The 18,942-nt window shown below is 44.0% G+C and overlaps 3 long non-coding RNA genes across 5 annotated transcripts; 2 read left to right on the forward strand and 1 right to left on the reverse strand.

Annotated features, from left to right (window-relative positions):
• Positions 1-577: 577 nt before the first annotated feature.
• On the forward strand, positions 578-1,610 carry LOC118556767. Of its 2 annotated transcripts, none has more exons than XR_004927348.1 (4): positions 578-865; positions 1,018-1,119; positions 1,223-1,407; positions 1,585-1,610. It is a non-coding gene; the product is annotated as an uncharacterized LOC118556767 (long non-coding RNA). The 2 variants fall into 2 exon arrangements; XR_004927349.1 differs by having other exon boundaries at positions 582-865; positions 1,264-1,407.
• A 136-nt stretch (positions 1,611-1,746) lies between these two features.
• LOC118556771 lies at positions 1,747-2,290 on the forward strand. Its single transcript, XR_004927353.1, has 3 exons — positions 1,747-1,818; positions 1,929-2,060; positions 2,186-2,290. It is a non-coding gene; the product is annotated as an uncharacterized LOC118556771 (long non-coding RNA).
• Positions 2,291-15,176: 12,886 nt separating this feature from the next.
• LOC118556776 lies at positions 15,177-17,319 on the reverse strand. 2 transcript variants are annotated; one of them, XR_004927360.1, is made up of 3 exons: positions 17,168-17,319; positions 16,138-16,326; positions 15,177-15,286 (listed from the first exon to the last, which is right to left on the reverse strand). It is a non-coding gene; the product is annotated as an uncharacterized LOC118556776 (long non-coding RNA). The 2 variants fall into 2 exon arrangements; XR_004927359.1 differs by lacking the exon at positions 15,177-15,286 and having other exon boundaries at positions 15,624-16,326.
• Between the last annotated feature and the right edge of the window lie 1,623 nt (positions 17,320-18,942).

Genomic DNA, 18,942 nt, shown 5'->3' on the forward strand with positions numbered 1-18,942 from the left:
GTAAAGGTAGCACTAACGTTATATCCAGGCGTAAGTTGATTAAATAGCTACCTCTTTTGAATTGTCAACTCTGTATATTATATAAATAGGCCCTTTATGATGCTTATATTTATTTGTACGTGCACAGTGCAATTTAGAAATATATTCTTAACTTGGTAGACAACCGATTTTCAGTCATTGCCTGTTACTTTTATCTCGATTTTGCCAGCTGTGAAGAAGGTATCGCTACACCAGAAATTACGCAGTTCATTAGTGAATCTTTGACATCTTTTATTAAGTAAGTTATTGATGTTATATCACTAGGATCATTAAGGTTGACTAGGACGTTTTTTTAGGTTGTATCTGCTGAACCTGGCGGTGTTAGCCAGTCAGCTGAGTACTGGGTATCTGATGCTAGTAGAAATAAGTTTTGTTTAATCACACCCTTGAAAGGGCTGTTTAGCTGGATTGCATGTAGGAATACAAATTATTCCACACAAAAAAATATCATAAGCCATAATAAGCTTTAAAATGTTTATTACTCAGACAGTAGTGTGACTAATTTGTTCTCCAAACACTGCTGCTGCAGGTGGCTGCTGCTGGAGGCGATGACTGCTTGAGCTGGCTGATGTTGGCGAAGGATGGTGATGGCGGCTGCTGGCGCTGGCAGCTGGTGCTGGCCATGGCTGCTGGTGGCGACTGCTGACTGCTGGAATAAGAGGAGACTTGAGGCTGTGGAGACTGCGGACGGTGTGCCGGGAATGGAGTGGCCGAGTACATCCATGGCAACCAGTAAGGTGTTCGTCAGTGGCCTAGATGGTATGACCTTAGGTGAGGAGGTCTGCTGTGTGGAAATCGCCTTCTTGGTCTGACTCTTGCTGCCAAGGTACCCCTTATTACGGCTGTTTGCCTTCCTCTCAGCTCCGATGCACTTTGAGTGAATCCTTAACCTCAGCCTGATATATGTTGAAAGGATTTTTTTTTTCAGCTCATGGCATGAGGGAAGGTTGCTGTCCAGACTCATGGCCTCTCTTTCAGCTGTTCCACTACGTTGGAGGATTCCATAAGGGAATCACTCGTCTGGGAACGGAAGAGGTGCTCCACGTGCTGCAGGAGAGTGAACAGCTCATCGGATGGCCGGTATAATGCACCCCTTTTAAATTCCTTTAACTGTAGTAAAACAGCTTTCTCACTTGTTGTGTTGGTTACTTTTTCAACCAGTGCACACTGGCATTCCTCACAGAGCGAGAAGCTGATGACCCTCTTCGCTACGTATCCAGCCAGGTGGTAGAGGACACAAGACTCGGTCTTTGTGAGGTCAGGTGGTGATGGGTCTACCAGCTGCTCCACTCTCACAACCTCAGAAGCACTGCAGTTGCTGTTCTTGTTGTCCAAGAAGTCCGCCAAGTGGTCTGATGCATCTTCCAGGTAACTGCCAGTATGCGTTGTCGAGAGGAACTGCCCTACAGTGGCAGCCCGTAGTGCATAGTGGAACTCCACAGGTGTCGGGACTGAGTTCCTCTGACGTATGCAAGAAAAAGTTTTTTCTAGGCAGTCCTGAGTGAACCGGCTTGTTAGGACAAATTTGTGCCCCTGTCTCAACAGATCTTCCTGGATCTCCAGGATCGTTGTGGCCATCATCAGTCCTGTCTGGACTGGTTTCCAGCTGCCCTGGGGAACGATCTTCAGGCCCTGAAAAAGATGGATCGAGTCACGGAGGAAGCTGATGGCCTTTTCATACTCTTCCATCTTGAAGTGACTGAGGGCAGTGACAACATTGCGGGACGACATGAGGTCAAACCAGTGGTCCATCTTATCCAAAAACCATGCCGTTGTAAGGTAGGACTCTGGTCTGCGCTCCTCCTGTACCATGTACCTCAGGGCGGCACTTGTTGCTTTGCTGAACACATGCATTGCTGAACTCACCTTCATTTTTTCGAAATGGCTAGGCTCTAGGACACCTCTGGACAAATTGGGTGCCAGCTTAAGTGCCATGCCCTCTTGGAAGGACACCAGATCATTTAAAGGGGCAACAGAGACCTCACTGGACGGCAGCTGCTCCTTTTCCACCACATCCTGAGGTATGGTGATGATGTGACCACGGATAATGGCACTCTTCAAGTTTTTGACGCGATGAGGAACGTCAGGCATGAAATGGAGGCGCTGGTTTGGCTCAACAGGATGCTGGATCCATGGTTTGTCATAGGTCACCCCAAAGGACTTCCACATTGCTCTATTGGGGCTCCCCATGTCTGTGGTGATGTTAAGCACATGAAGCCCTACAGATGCTGCCGCTTCAACAATGCTGACTATGATGTAAACTGCACCATTGGTGGAATTGCCGCTGTAGTGGTAAGCCACGACTTGTTTCCACCGCATTGTAGCTCCAGCCAGCATAAACACCAGTGCATGCGTCGCTTGTCCTTGGTGGTCAGGCAGCGTGATGTTGCCAAATAGCCTCCCCGTTCCCAGATGGAGCTCCACGCCTGGAGTAATGGACATTTCATCTAAGGTAAGCACACACTCTCTCTACATTTCACTCATGCCACCTGCCTTCAGCATCAGCATCTCAAACACTTCCCCCAAAACTCCCGGCTCCAGCTTTACATGTTGCATCCTCCTTTGCAGCGTGCGGATGTTAGGCAGTGGAATTTGCATTTGCTGGAGGGTTTTATAACCGGTGGTGCCAGCGGTAAATCTTATTTTTATAGCTTTTTTAATTGTCTCCTTTCCCCACCGTATTCCTCTCTTCTTTTCCTGTCCAAGGGCTGTCATTTGGTCTCTGTTAAACATTTGGGTGAACTTCTGATTAACTAAATTGTTCCTCTTTCTTAGCGCCAAATTCATTCTTTTTTGCTGTGCTAGAGCCCTCTCTGCTCTCCTTCTCATTAACTTCTCCATTTTAAGTTTCCTTATTAGGTCCTCCACAATTGCACTATTAGACCCTGGCAGTCTGGTCCCTGGAGCACCTGGCCCTGGCAAAGTTGGTTCATCGTTGCTGGCTCCTGACTGACTGGCCCTCGGCACACACATCCTTGGATCACCTGCCCCTGGTAAAGTAGCCTCTTGGTCGCTCTCTCTGTCTCCTGTCATGTCCCTTTCCTTGCCCTCAAAATCCACCTCAATTTCTCCCTCAACCTCTGTAACAATAACAAGGTAATGTTGCTGTTATATGTATTTTGCCTTTGCATTTGCACCTACTGTTATCTTCAATAAAAGGGTACACTACACTCCTATAGAAAATAAATTAAAGCGAAAAATTACTGTAATGTGAATCAAATCATCTGCCACAATCAGAAACCAAAAAAATGTATAAACTCATCTATTGGCAATGGTTAATTTGGTAGAAACTTTTAGATTATCTACATTCTGTATGCAAATCCTCAGAGAATCCCTGAAGCTGGATGTACTAATATGAATGTAATGTCTCATTAGGAGTATAGTCTATCCTTGAACTACATTAAATGGGGAATATTGTTGCTGCATGTATCATACCGAAGTTTAATTTGCCGTATGTGTGGTCTGTTATACTTTGGGTTGGTGATGGTGGCACCCTTCCAGAACGGGGTTTCCTCCTCTTTGGCTTAGGCCGATGAAGGAATATCGTTGGCACAGCATCTGGCCTCAACTTCAACTTGCCTCCGGTTTTTGTGGCAGTGAATTGGTCATCTTCAAAGTGTACCTGAAGGTAGGCTTGTAAGATCAGTTTTCATTGCACTTCAGATAACAGCAAAGTCATAATTCTCTACACTTAGAAATATGATGCCCTTTAAAATGCTTGCAAGGGATGTCACCTCTGAACATTACTTACATGACATAGTTTTCGGTTGTTGCTGGTCCCGGTCATTTGCAGGTTTTTGCGGCTGACCATTGTCATCCATCTTTTCAATCGATCTTTGTCCTTGGGGAAGCCATACATGCGGTAACCCTTCTCGGACCGATTGGTGCATCCAAATGCTGCACATCCAACCATGGTATGACCACTGATCTACAAAATGTTAGTTGTAACCAATGAACCACGACACCATTGAACATCACAGAGAGCGGGTGACAACTTTTCCTCAACCACCTATGCCCTCTGACTTTTGAGAATAGGTAAGAGGTCAGAGTTCATAACCAAACAAGGATCCTCCCTCCCTCTCTCTCCTCAACCACTTTTGAATTTGCTCAGAGCTATTATAAGTGTGGTAAAGTATAGTATATTTGCGACATTATAATATGCTGTGAATGGTTTGCCCTATATATAGTGTTACCTGCTGTGTCCATTGTTGAATATATTGTCGCCCTATTTCGCTTCATCTGCTTTTTAGTGTCGAGGACTCAGATGAAGAGGATGTTAGTATGCGTTGTCGAGAGGAACTGCCCTACAGTGGCTGGCCATAGTGCAAAGTGGAACTCCACAGGTGTGAGTCTGATGTATGCAAGAGAAAGTATTTTTCTAGGCAGTCCTGAATGAACTGGCTTTAATGAACATATTTGTGCCCGTCTCAACAGATCTTGCTGGACCAGCAGTATCGTTGTTGTGGCCATCACACGTTTCAGTGGAGCCCCCCCCCCAAAAAAAATGGTTACGATACCTGTTCTTAACGCCTGTTTACACATTTGTTGTTCTTGTTCACACATACTGTACGTATATTTGTTGATATTATTCATGCTTGTTCCCATTTTTTTTGTTCCACATTGTTCATTTTTATCTTATGCCAGGTACCTTTATTATTAATGTTGTCCTTCCCTTCAGCCCTGATGCACTCTGAAGCCTGATGTATGTGGAGGATTTTTTTTTTAAATGTATTTATAATATTCCTCCCTGTTCCTTCACTTTGTTCTTGTTTTTCCAGTTAGATACACACTTTTACACATTTACACACACACACATCTTGTTGTCTCACTCAGTATTTTTTATTAAACAATATTTTATTCATTCATCCAAGCTTAATGAGTTGTTATTCTTTAATATATTTGATTCTTTGTGCATGGCTTAGTATTAAAATTATCATTGTTGTGTGGCCAACTCCTGCCTCATCAGAAAAAGTGGGTGTAAATGCCGAATGGACTGTTCTTTCTCAAAAAAGCAAAAAGCAACAACGGATTCCAATGGGAGTGTTGCCTGTCACTGTTCTCTATCACTCTCTCTGCAGCTAACCTTACTCTTACTCTGTGCATTAATCCAGAGACGTAGAGAAAAATCTTAATAGCTCTGCACTTACCTATAGACCCAAACATATAAGCATAATGCTTTTGATAATATGTGAATGGCTTAATATTAAAATTATATTCTTAGTCTTGACATGATCATGTTTCACGTTGTGGTCTGGGGGTGACCACTTATCAGAAGTGAGCTAGCTGCAAGGCGAATGCTGAATGGACCACGGCAGACCTAATGCTACCACCAAGGTAAGCTAATGGCTGAATCGGAATTTATAAGCAAAATCACGGTAATCAATAATACAGCCCAGTCGCCATAAAATAAAAATCATGAGACATCTGTCATCACATGAATGATATGGAAAAGAAAACTTAAGTTAGAGCCGTTCTAGCCTGTACTCCTGTCCATACAAACATGAACATAAGCTTCCCCCCCCCCCCAAAATGTAAAACGTATCTAATATACAGCTTTTAGTTGTCACCCTGCCTCTCAAAATGGAAAACTGACATTAACAAATATGTAATCATGCAATAACAGCTGAAAAAGTAGTAGGGTGTATGTTTATATATATATTTACCGTTAAATAACGCAATCGCTGCTGTCTGTCCCATAGAAGAACATGACAGCCAGCGTATATTTTGCTACTATAGCGGTTTACACGAACCACGTGACTGCCCTGGCGGTGACATCAAAGAGTGCCGCAACTCTTTTCAATCTCTATGGCGCTGGGTAGGACATACAGGTAGAGAACGCCCGTAGCAGCCAGTTATTACAAACGATGGCTAAAAAGACCGGAAAACGGGCCGAGTTGATCGAACGGTAAGCTTTGTTGTTTTTTTCCTGCGCGGCGATCATGGCGTCCGTCCAGGGATCGGTATATGTTTAATGTTTGTCTTATTTGAAATGTTTTTTTTTTTTTTTTTTTTTTTTTTTCCAGTGTCCTGTCTAGCACTATGGCAATAGGAATTGATATCTCAATGCCAGATGAAGCTCGACAGATTTTGCTTTTACAAGTGGAGCAAACAGCTTTCGCCATAGTGCTCCACTTGATTTATGCTTGTAAATAGCTTTATTATGATTCCTGCAAGGAGAATTTCAAATTATATGGACATGACAATGGGAGAGTAAAGGAAGAACAAAAAGTGAAAGAAAAGAAAAAAAAAGAGTAGAGGTGAAAGAAAGAGGAGATAAAAGGAAGAGAATGATAAAATGTCCTCTGTCTGCTCCATCACCTGGAAAGAGACACAAAAAGAACAGCACAACCAACAGACATAAAGCAACAGATACACTCTAATAACACCTAGATGCCATTGCTAAATCATATATATTATTATGTAAGCTGACATGTGTAATGTGATATTTGAAAAAAGAAAGTGACACAACATAAATAAATAAATAAATAAATTATAAGATTACTGTATATAGGTGAACACTTAATACCTGGGACCCAGCACCTGTGGGAGATGTGAAAGTGCACTAGTTTAGGTGAAGATTATCCAGAAATAGCTTGATAGTGATTGTGGAGAACCAAAGACCCACCTTCCCCGAGCACAGAGGCAGGCGTCAGGGGACCCGTAACCCCGGACTCCCAAAGGGGTCCCTAAAGCAGGTCGCCCAGGAGGGGCCGACACAGGATATCTGCAACCCCCCCCCCCCAAGGAAGGAGCAGAGACGACCCCGAGGAAATCCCCCAGCCACCGCAATGCCGACGCCCTCAAGAGCCGCGGAGACGAGCCCGTGGGCTCCGCCGGCAGCCAGCCCCGCTGAAGTGGTCCCGGCCATGGGCCCTGAGGGCCAGAGGCCCCAGGGGCGCCCCGCCCCCGCGACGAGGGCCCCGGCCGCCCCCCGGGGGGCCAGGCCCCGCGAAGAGGCCGCCAGGAGCGGGCCGGCGCACGCCCGGGAACCCGCCCCAAACCCGAAGCCAACTAATGCGCCAGGGGGCCAAGGCGCCCGCCAACGAAGTGGAGGAGGGCAGGACGTGGGGGGATGGGCTCCGCACCTATCGGAGACTTGAGATGTTCTTGGGAGAGGGAGCGGACCACACCCATACCTGAAAAAAAAAAAAAAAAAAAAAAACTCATTCACCCCATCCCTCCCTTGTGCCCCACTCGCCACACACAGAAAAAAAAAAAAAAAAAAAAAAAAAAAAAAAAAAAGACGCTGTACACACATTCCCACATAACACTCACATCCAACACTGACCAAAGGGGGGGGGGACACCCCAAATCGACTATACGACTGCTTGTGCCCGACCCCCGGCCCCGGCCCCCGACCAGACGCCCCCCGGACCGGGCCCCCCCAAGAGGGCGGGCCAACACGACCCGCACGAGCCACCCGGCCAGAGCCCCCCCCCTCCCCCTAAATACCTAATAAACCCACTCCCTCCCCCCACCTTACCCTTGCCATCCCTGCCCCCCGCCCCCTGGGGGGAGCGGAGGCATCAGCCCCAGACCTGGTAGGCCGCTGACTGCACACCGCAGCCCCCCGCCAAGACCCCTGACACAGTGGCCCGCACCTCCTCCAGGCCCCAGACTCCTTGCCTCCATCGGAGAACGGGGGTGTGCAGAAGACCCCGACCCTCCCTACGCCTGCTCAAATGTTGTGTTGTTGCATGTTGTTCTCAAGTGCGTTTAAAAACTGGGAGCGCCGAAGGGGATGCACGGCACAGCCCACCCCCCTTTCGGAAGGTAGCTGTTGCCAGCGCACCCCTTCCGTGTGACTGCCCAGAACCCTCAATGTCTAAGTGGGAGAGGAGGTGAAGGGAGCCGTCCGAGGTGAGGCCCACACAACATAAGCCCCCTCCCAGACGTCTTCCCCCCACCCCCCCCCTACCATGGCCTATATGAGTGTGTGATGTGAAAAATGTTTGAAGTGAAAGTGTCTAAGATGCAAAATAAAATTGGGGAGAGGGGCGTCACCAGAAAGTGGCAACCTCCAGTAACGCCCCCTCCCTCATGACCTGCATGTGTGGCGGCGTGATGGAGCAGGCAGAGGGAGGAGTCCGGGGATGGGGAGCAAATGACTGGGAAGCCAACCCAGGGAGCCAGCTCCCCTACTGACTCCAATAGGCACCCCCGCTCCCCGAAAGCCCCACCTAGAGAAGGGGGCCTCGCCAGCGGCACCACCGTAGCCCGGGGGCCAGGGAGAGGCCGCAGGGCCCGCCAGCCAACCACCCACCAGGACCAACACCTAAGCCCCCCCCAGCCCACCCACCAAGCCTACTTAAACTAAATAAATAAATAAATTAATAAATAAATAAATAAATAAATAAAAATAATAATAATAATAATAATAATAGGGGGGGACCCTGGCCAGCCGGCCCGCACGAGCCACCCCAACCCCACCCCCCAGGTGAAACCCGCACCGGAAGACGACACAGACCAGGACCGGGACAGGGGGCCGGACACAAGCCCACCAGAACGTCAACCCCCCCCCCCCCCCCCCCCCCCCCACCCGTGGATTTAATCCCTCCCCAACACTAACGTTCAAACAACTCACCATACATTCGACAGTAGACATCCAGGCTGGGTAGATCCCTACTCCCCCTCCTTTCCCCCTCCCCCCACTGGCAGAGTGCCTATCCAATAAAGGAGAAGAGCATCTGCCCAGAGGTGTTAATGACCATGCCCCCCTACCAGCTCAACGGGCTCCGAGACCCCCCAGCGCACCAGAGGCCCCGTGCAGTGGCGGACACCCGGGCGCGCGCCGGCCCACACCAAAAGCGGCACACCCCCCGGAACCGGAACCCCCGAGGCCCCGCCGGGGCCCGCGCCCGAGGGCGGCGCGCCCCAGGGACCCCAGACCCCCAGACCCACCCCGGCCCCACCCAGCGGCAGCACAGCTACCAGGTCAGTAACCCACGTCCGTCAACACGCAGCTCCCAAAGAGCGCCGCAAGCGGCTGCTGTAGGCGACCCGTAGGCCTCCCAAACTCCTCCCAGATGGGGGCAACAGACCCCGGAGCCGGATCCACCAGGCGCCCCACTCCAAGTGCCCCCAGGGCCCCAGGAACCCCTCCATCCAGCCACTGCGTCCTGCAGGAAGCAACCCACCGCCCCCTATTCCACTAAGTGATGGTGTTGATCAGAGGAGCCCAAAAAGACCAATCAGATGTGGAAGCAGATGCTGTCTCTAGATTAATATGATCCAACAAAAGATCTCTATACTGATTGATACTGAGATTTTGTTTACTTTTCCAATTCATGAGGATAGTTTTCTTTGCGATGCATAAAGCAGTAAAAACCATGTAAACTATTTCTTTTTTCAGAGGACTTTCCTCAAAATTACCGAGCAGGCAAACTGATGGGGATGGTGTAATCTTACAGCTCAAGCACCTTGATAAGTCCTTACATATCTGTGTCCAGAACCTCTGGACTGGTGTGCATAACCATAACGCATGAAAATAATTATCAGGATGATTGCCTATGCAGTGTGGGCAGATATTAGATTGTGCCAGACCCATCTTGAATAATCTTTGTCCTGTATAATGTACTCTGTGAAGGATTTTGTATTGTATTAGTTGTAAGTTGGTGTTTCTAGTCAATTTGAAAGTTCTTAGACATGTCTGAGCCCAGAAATTTTGTTCAAAGGTGCCTGATAAATCTTTTTCCCACTTCATTATAGGAAGAGATATCGAATCATCTATTTTAGTCAGTGTCCTGTATGATTTAGACAGTAGTTTGGGGGGGGGTTAAATCTAAGAACTCTATTATATTAGTTGGGACTTGTAAACCACCATTAATATGCTTATATTTATTTTTAATTATAGATTTAAGTTGTTCATATTCCAAGAATTTATTTTTACTAATGCCATATTGCATATTTAGTTTAGCAAAATTGATGAACTCGGTTCCGTCAAGTAGATGTTCCAGATATTTAATACCTTTATTCTTCCAGTATGTAAAGTTTATCATTTTATTATTTTGTAGGATATCAGGGTTATTCCAGATAGGTGTACGACTGCATGGGATAAGGGATGACTTTGTCATTTTGAGGAACTCCCACCATGCTGTCAGAGTAGAACTAATGTTGATATATTTGAAGCATGTATGCCGTTTTATATTTGAGCTTATAAACGGCAGATCTGAAATCATGATATTATTGCACATTTCCTGTTCTATATCTAACCAAGGCTCATCTAAAAGACTATTTTTTATCCATTTAGAGATGTATTGTAGCCTATTTGCTAAGTAATAGTTATGGAAGTTAGGCAGATCTAATCCTCCCCTGTCTTTAGTCTTCTGTATTGTCTTTAAGCTAATACGTGGGGGTTTATCTTTCCAAAGAAATCTAGAAATGGCAGAGTCTAGAGATTTAAACCAGTCAGATGATGGTTTATTGGGGACCATTGAAAATAAATAATTAATTCTAGGTAGGACCATCATTTTTATTGAAGCTACCCTACCCATAAGTGTGATTGGAAGCGATTTCCATCTTTCAAGGTCCTCTTCTATCCTGTTTAAAAGTGGGGCATGGTTAAGTTTAAGTAAATCTGTTAATTTATTCGACACAGTAATACCTAAATATTTAATATTTCCGGATTGCATTTGTAAATTTAGGGAGTTTTCGAGAGAGCAATTAATTGACAGTATCGTAGATTTAGACCAGTTTAACGAGTAATCTGATACTTTGGAGAAAGATTCTAGTATTCTAATTACTTGTAAAAGAGAATTATTTGAATGCTGGAGATAAAGTAATACATCATCCGCGTACAGACTAATCTTGTGCTCTATTTTCATGCATTTTATACCTTTTACAGCTTTTGTTTGTCTGATAGTTGCTGCTAGAGGTTCTATAAAGATGGCAAAAAGTGATGGAGAAAGAGGGCATCCTTGCCTGGTGCCCCTCTGTAGACAAAAACTGGAAGATATTTGATTATTTGTCCTGACACAGGCTGTTGGAGAATTGTATAGAATTTTTAACCAGTTTATGAATAAATCGCCAAAACCGAATTTATGAAGAGTAGCGAATAAAAATTTCCAATTTACTCTATCAAATGCTTTTTCTGCGTCTAAAGACAATATATTGGTTTTAATGTTTTTACTGTAGGAATAATCAATTAAATTAAGTAATCGGCGTGTATTTGTGGATGACTGCCTTCCTCTGATGAAACCAGTTTGATCTGGATGTATTATGAGAGGAGTTACTTTGTCTAATCTTTTTGCTAAAGCTTTACAGATTATCTTAATATCCACATTAATTAAGGATATGGGACGATAACTAGTGGGCAACACAGGATCTTTGTCTGGCTTGAGCAGAAGGCTGATGGTGGCAGAGTTCATATTAGCTGGAAATCTACCTTTTTCCTGTATTTCCTGCAACATTCTGTGGAACGTTGGGGCTAGAATATTCCAGAACTCTTTATAAAACTCAGTGGGGAATCCATCTGGACCTGGAGCCTTTTTATTAGGCATGCTTTTAAGAGCTTCCTGGGTTTCAGCTGTTGTCAGCGGGGAATCCAGTGTCATTCTTTGGTTATCTGATAATTTAGGAAGTGTAATTTTATCCAGAAATTGCTTAATATCCATCTCTGATGGATTTATCTGTGGTGTGTATAAAGATTTGTAGAAATCGCGGAAGGTATTATTTATACACTCTGGTTCACTTACTGTATTACCAGTTGAATCTGTAACTGCAAATATAGTAGTTTTCTCCTTATTTATTTTAAGCTGATTAGCTAGAAAGCTTCCTGACTTATTGCCATGTTCAAAATTTTCTATTCGGAGCCTTTGTATTAGAAATCTATTTTGCTTTTCAATATAGTGGTTTAATTCTAATTTTACTTCACGGATTTTACCTAACTTCCCTTCTTCTTGAGATAAATCTAGTAACTTAAGTTTTTCTTCTAATTCCTGAATCTTTTTGTTTTCTTTTTTCTTTTTATGAGATGAGAAAGAAATTATTTTACCTCTCATCACTGCTTTTCCAGCTTCCCACAATATCGATGCCGATGTACCTGGTTGATCATTGTATTCTAAGTATGAAGCCCACTGTTCTTTAATGAATTTTATAAATTCTTCATCTTTAAGCAGTGATGTATTAAATCTCCAGCTTTTGTTTTGTGTGGTTATTTTTTTATTAATTAAGGTGAGAGTAACAGGAGCGTGATCACTGATAGCAATAGGATGAATTACCGTCTCTGAAACGACCGACAGCAGTGAGCTACTTATAAGAAAGTAGTCCAGACGAGAGTACGAATGGTGAACATTTGAGAAAAAAGTGTATTCTTTACTAATAGGATGAAGAGAACGCCATGCATCGCAAAGACCAAAATCACTCATGTATTGTTTGACTACATTTACTGACTGCCAACTACGCTGAGTCCCTGTTTTATTCAACCTGTCTATATCGTTATTTAAACCAAAGTTGAAGTCACCTCCTATAATTAGTGAACAATCCCCGTGTTTTGAAAGTGCAAGGAAGAATTGGTGGAAAAAAGAGGGGTCGTCAACATTTGGACCATATATACTGACAATACATAGCTTCTGGTTATGGATAGCTATTTTAATTATTATGTATCTCCCTTCAGGATCTATAGTTTTATCTAATATTTTAAAACTAACGCTTTTGTGGATTAAGATTGCTACACCTCTCTGTCTAGAGTTATAGCAGGCCGCAAACACATTAGGGAACTCAGGTGAATTAAGCTCACTTGCATTTGTAGCTGATTTGTGGGTTTCTTGCAATAATACAACATCTGCCTTTAATCTAGTAAGCTGGTTAATGATCTTCATTTTTTTCTCTCTGGTGCCAGCCCCATGCACATTCCATGTCACAAACTTTACATTCGCCATAGATGTGAGTGAGAAGTTAGAAGGTGCATGCCCTTGAGAAAATAGTCATACATAGACCCAGGTAGCATCATATTATGTGCTTGTGATTGACTGATGTTCAGGAAAGAAGCAGACAGATAAGATAGAAATACACAAAAAAATAAAAAAGTGCAAAGAGTAAGAGAGTGTGTAAAGGGATAAACCATAGCCCGTGCCTTCTGTACCCAACCGTGAACACCAACCATACCAACGTACTCTTTAGCTGTGCGTGTATTTAATTTATCACCGTGTACCGATCTGTGCGTCTTATTTATTTATTTATTTTATTTATTTATTTTAAATCATTGAAACATGCTTTAAGTCCACCTGTGGTGTAACTAATAAAGCCAAGGGGTGATCTTCTGATCCCTGAACAACTGTCCATTAATATAAAGTCTGTCAACCGATATGGTGGCTTTAACGCCGTCCATCATGTATTTCTTCCTGATTGGGAACAGCACTCGCCTGCGATCTAGGATTTCCTTAGGAAACTGATCATTAACACTAAAGTCTGTCCCTCTCAGTTCCCTGCCGCAACTTCTAACGAATTCTTTTTGTTTATAATGCTCAAATTTAGCTATGATCGGGCGAGGACGGGTTTTGTCGGGTTTCTTACCTCCGAGCCGGTGGACTCGATGAAAAGTGATGTTTTTTACCTGATCCGCCGGGATTTTTAGCTTCTGCTGGAGAAAGTTCCGGACCGTTTCTTCTGCTATCTCTCCCTGCTGCTCCTGAATGCCTGCAAAGACGAGATTATCTCTCATACTTCGCGACTGTATGTCCAGAATGGATTCCTTCATTTTCTTATTTTCGCCGGAAAGCTGGATAATCCCTTCGGTCAGCTCCGTAACCTTCTCCCTCAGCGCGTCGTTCTCGGCGGCCATAGCTGTTAGCTGGGCTTGGCTAAACTCCACCGACTCCCTGAGAGACTGAAACTCCTTGTGTAGAACCTCTACCAAGGCGAGACGCGCATCAAGGCTGGTAAGCTTCTTGTCGATGGATTCCAAGATGTCGCTGAAGTTCCTGTCTGGGGATAAAGTGGAAGAAGAAGCACTGGTGGAATTAGAACGAGTGCGCTTAAGTGACGGTGTGCTAGCAGCTGTAGGCTTCTGGGCCTTCCCCATCACGATGCTATCAAAACACTCGTCCAGGTAGCACTCCAGGCTCGTCACCGTCTCTTCGTCCAGTTTGTTCCCTCGTAGAAAATAAGACAGTTGTAAATGTTTGGGCTTTAACTTTGTATTATTTTTAGTTATTGGTTCGTTCTTACCTTAGCTTGTTTGATTTGAATTACATGAACGCCTCCATTATACTTACGCACAGCTCTCGCGAGATCTCAGCCGCTCATCTCCCCTGTCGCTTTGTCCTCTCCCCTGTCGCTTTGAAATGTTTTTGAGTAAGCTATCCTGGTAGCAGGGTATCATGTTAGCGCCTGCTACCATGATAGCCTATATGCTATCATGGTAGCAGGCGCTTCATTATTAACATGTCGGCCACCAAAATACTCTTACCTGTTCACTACTTGATGTCGCTGGAATTGGGTCAGGATGTTCTTCGGTTGGGCCCTTTCCTCCGACAAAATGCTTGCTACATATGTAGGTGAATTTGGTAACTTTTTCCGGGTTGAACTGTTGTGTAGGCCGACCGCACCGGTGAATCCAGCGCACACATTTCTCCTTGGCAGTCTTGAAGAAAACATCCTTCATATGCGGCCGATCAGTGTAACTCGAGTCGCTGTTGCAGGTTCCATAGCAACAATGTTTAAAAACCATGGTCTTAGATTTGGAAAAAGCAGTCGTTTACCGAGTAAAACCAAGGGTAACGCACGTTGATTTGACGTCATTGTGACGTTACGTTTCTAAAAATAGCTCGCTCGCAGTACGCCATTGCAGGAGCCCTCTGCCCGCACCCACAGGCTCAGAAGTCTCGTGCAAGACCGCGAGAGTCGGTCTTGCTTTACGGCTAGAACTCCATGTGTTTTTGCCCTGCCATTCACTATATGCACGCGCCAAAGCAACAACAAAGAACCGCGTGTTAACGTCAAATAAACATGCAAGCGTGTCGAGTTTTATTATTATTATTATTTTTTTTTATGTTGGCGAGACGCTACCGCGGCGGCGGCTGAGTGCGGATAATGAGTGCCATTATCGGTGGTCACATCATCACCATACCTCAGGATGTGGTGGAAAAGGAGCAGCTGGCGTCCAGTGAGGTCTGCAGGCATTATACCTACATGCCCATCGTGTCTCTATCAGTCTTTGTAACTCTCTTGGGGCCCCCGGAAACATCTCTCTCTGTACCTCAAGCCATTTTTAGTGCACATATGACCCTGACACAAAGCTATAAAGTTTCTGCAAAATAGAAAAGAAACAATTAGCTTCAGGGATGGATTTCACACTGTCAACTAATACTAAAATCAAACAATGTGCATTGCAATGCACATAAAAGGCTAATGGGGCCTCTAATTTCATGCGTGCCTGCACACCTGTGTTTTTTTCCTCTCATGACTGAGGCGCCGTCATATGCTTGCCCTACAAGGTGGTTTTTGTAGTCAAGACCATGCTTCTGCAAAAGTTGAACTATTTTCTGTGAAAGTGATGCAGCATGGAGGCGCTGTGCTGCCTCAAAGGCAAGGAAGCTCTCACATACTGACCCATTGTAATAGTATCTTATTACAAAGGACATCTGTTCTTTTTTGCTGAGGTCTTTAGTCTCATCAACCAAGATGCTGAAAGCCTCACTTTGAGCAACTTCACTCGTTATTGAAGAGCGGACCATTTCAGCTAGACAATCAATTATTTCATTTTGCGTGCCCAAGATATGTTGCATTTCTTTGACTTGTCTTTTTTTTTGACTGTGGGATTGTTTTTGGCTATCAGTTCCATAATAGAGAGAAAATTTCCTTTATTCTCACCATCTGATTCTTTATGTGCTCTCTGTGCTATGTTCTGTGTAGCTGTGAGGAGCAATGTTTCTCCAATAATTTGAATGTACTCTCTATTTTCCTTCACCAATTTATTGTATTCTGCATTTAAGGAAGCGGAGAGAGAGGATGTGCTTGCTGTGGATTTTTCATACTCTGCCCATGCTAACATGGCATTAGTATGGGCTTCAGATTTGGCATGGCCTAAAAGTCCCCCATCTTTAAAGGTTGCCTTTTTCCAATTTTTAAAGCCCTCTTCAGATGTAAATACAGAATCACCTGAGGAGTGCAGACTGAAGTGACGACAGGCATAACAGTAGGCAGAGTCTTTACTCTGAGAATATTCGAGCCATTTATATCTGCTGTACCACTCTTTAGAAAAACATCTTTTCCTGTCCCCATGAAAGGTTCTAGGGAAGATGTCTAGTTGTGGCTGCTTGGGCTGTTCTGCTCTTGACTGGGAGATATCTGCAATGAAACAGGAGCAAAAGTCTGTTATTCTGAAATCAAAATGATGACACTAATAATAAATGATAATAATACCAGCCTCTCCACCGTAATGATTAATTATAGCTGTATTAATGGCCTACAGGCATTTTGATTCAGACAAATGAAAACTAACCCATCAACATTATATATATATATATATATATATATATATATATATATATATATATATATATATATATATTATTAATCAAAATTAATAAAAAAATCTTTAAGTGAGTCCTTCATGATTTGTGATTTAATGAAAACACAATAAGCAAAACATACATTTCTTTCGAAGATATTACTTTCTAGACAAATCACTAATTTCATTAATTTCATTGTTATGGCCACATGGTCATAACTTCACCTGTCGGTCCAGGAACACCTGCTTTTGTTGAGTCCTGCCATGTTTCACTGATCAGTGATGCTGACTGTTCCTGCTCTGCTGCCTGATGTTTCTCCTCATCACTGTCTACTATCACTGACTCTGTTTCCTCATCATGCTGCTCTATCTGTTGCTTCCCTCCATCCACCTCCTCTTTCTCCTCCTTCTCACTCTCTCTCTGTTGATCCCCTGTCATCTCTTTATATCTTTCCACTGTTATTTTCTTCTTAAAATAAGAAGATATATCTCTGGAATTTCTCTTCATTGTCTGGAAATTGACAAACCATACATAAGCACAAGCTAACAACAGTAGCTACGTAACTTTGTCAAAAAGACACCCAAAGTCGCTGTAACAGGAGCTGATACAGTTCATTTATGCCCCTCTTTTTTTTTTTTTTTTTTTTTACAAACGAACGATTTCACTTATTTACTTACCGTTAGTCTTATTCGCTTTCTGTATGAGTTCTTTTAATTACCGTTGAAGGCGGGCACGCCCTAAGCTGTAGCTGTTGGAGAACGCAACTGCTGCTCGATGAGACGGAGTGGGGGCGGGAGGGGGAGGGGAGCGGCTGGTGAGCTACGGTGCGCGAGAAGGTCAAGAAGAGCGGCAGTGTTGATGGCTCTGCATAATAGGATGAAACACTAAACTGACGCTACCTACCATTTACACTGGCGAGTGGGGTGGCCAGGACATCGCCAGGGGGTGGCCACCCCTGGCACCCCTGGTGGCGCCCCTGGTGGCGCCCCTGACTGCGCTGACTTCCATTCTGTGAATGCATCTTCCTGTCTATAGATCATAAATTCAATTGTTCAAACAGTTATGAACTGACTTTCCACACTTTAATATATGTGGATTACAAATTGTGTTTTGGTCATTAAACTGTGTGTTTTCGTGCTGCTGGGCGATCATAACCAGCAGAGAACTGGTTGTAGGTGAGGCCGGCAGTTCCTTGGCCGCTAGGCAGGGGGCGCTCAAGGAGCACCGCTCCTGATCCTAAAACTGTAGAGTGACAGCAAGTTATGGGTGTTTTATCAGCGAGTTATGCTAAACAAGTAAAGAACTAAAAAGACTCTAAACATCCAGCCGGAACAGGAGTGATGAAGGAAGGCTTTCCTCCCTGGCAGTGAGCTCCACTGAGACTGAGAGACTTTTAAAACTGAAGAAGATAAAGAGAATTTTTACCGGAAGTGACCGATATGTTTGTGCAGAAAGAGCTGCGCATGGACTTCATTTATAAGTAGAGGTAAGACAGCGATAATTATTCATGTTTTGTTTTTGTAATAAAATGTGCGTGATGTGGGTTATAGTTTTTAAATGTGTTACAAATGCAGAAATCCATCATAACTCATAAACTGTTACCAATCAAATGACAAATAATTTAGTTTTTTTTTTTTTTTTTTTTTTTTTTTTTTTACAAATAATCAATATTTTTTCCATGTATCTTGGTGAATTTATTTGGCTCAATCAGTCTCCTTCAGCACTTTTCACTGAGTCTACTCTGTAGAGTGTATATATTTGTAAATCTGACTCTCATGACGTCACCAGTTATGAACCCTACCGCACGTCACTGCACAGTACATACAATACATATAGTTAATAATATAGTTTCTAAATGTATTTATACTCAGTGTGAAACCTGGGCCTGTTTCGATAAACACACAAAATGGATATCCTGGCAGGAATGGTAGAAAGACACACACGAAGCTCTTCCTCAACAGCTCTCAGTCTCTCTCTGTTTTTCGCTTTTATCGCAGTCAAGCTTGAGCAATGTCAAAAAAGCTTTGTTGGCCAGAATGGGGAACTCCTTGGCAACAGATAACCAAAAAATGTTCAAAGGAAGATCAGCAAAGTTTAGCTTTAAACCACAATCTTGTTTCAGTTCAATGAGTTCCTCTTGCTCCTTTAAAGTCATGTCCTTTCCAGCAACAGACGCTGAGCTGTATGGGTCCCTAACCCAGTCAAGGAATTCTGTGAAGGCTAAGGAGAAATAAAATGACAACTTCTCCTCGAGAGTTTTCAAATGTGTGCCAATCACCTCGCACATTACAGCAGTGTTGCCATCATGACGTTTCTCGGTGAGCGGGAACATCTCAAGGTTGCCACGCTGCACATGTTGTTGCCAGAGCTGCACCTTTAAACGGAATCCGTTCATTTTATCAGTGCTTGTAAGCAGGTTTTCATTTCGGCCTTAAATCCATGTGTTCAGTTC

This window comes from Fundulus heteroclitus, chromosome 21, assembly GCF_011125445.2.
Source record: "Fundulus heteroclitus isolate FHET01 chromosome 21, MU-UCD_Fhet_4.1, whole genome shotgun sequence".
Lineage (NCBI taxonomy): Eukaryota > Metazoa > Chordata > Actinopteri > Cyprinodontiformes > Fundulidae > Fundulus > Fundulus heteroclitus.